General features: G+C 38.2%; 1 protein-coding gene across 1 annotated transcript in view; it reads right to left on the bottom strand.

The window, feature by feature from the left end:
* The window catches only part of LOC107697210 (hydroxyacyl-CoA dehydrogenase trifunctional multienzyme complex subunit beta), an 11,521-nt gene that overhangs the window by 10,735 nt on the left and 548 nt on the right, over positions 1-238 (bottom strand). The gene's annotated exons all lie outside the window — the stretch shown is intronic.

Here is a 238-nt window from a genome sequence, read left to right on the forward strand (position 1 = left end):
TTGAGACTTTAGTCTTTGCAACTTTACAGATCTTCTTTATGCACCAAGAGCTTGTAACACTCCAAAGAGAAAGGAACAGTTGAAATCGCATCATATGACCCCTTTAATATGTTAAGTATGTGACAGTAATGATAATACATTAACATAGGTATGTCTGACACTGATCTGGGGTGTGTGTGTGTGTGTGTGTGTGTGTACAGGTTTATATATTCTGGGGGGCACTTAAACCTGAATACAC

The sequence above is a fragment of the Sinocyclocheilus anshuiensis genome, unplaced genomic scaffold (genome assembly GCF_001515605.1).
Source record: "Sinocyclocheilus anshuiensis isolate Anshui unplaced genomic scaffold, SAMN03320099.WGS_v1.1 scaffold38, whole genome shotgun sequence".
NCBI classification, from domain to species: domain Eukaryota; kingdom Metazoa; phylum Chordata; class Actinopteri; order Cypriniformes; family Cyprinidae; genus Sinocyclocheilus; species Sinocyclocheilus anshuiensis.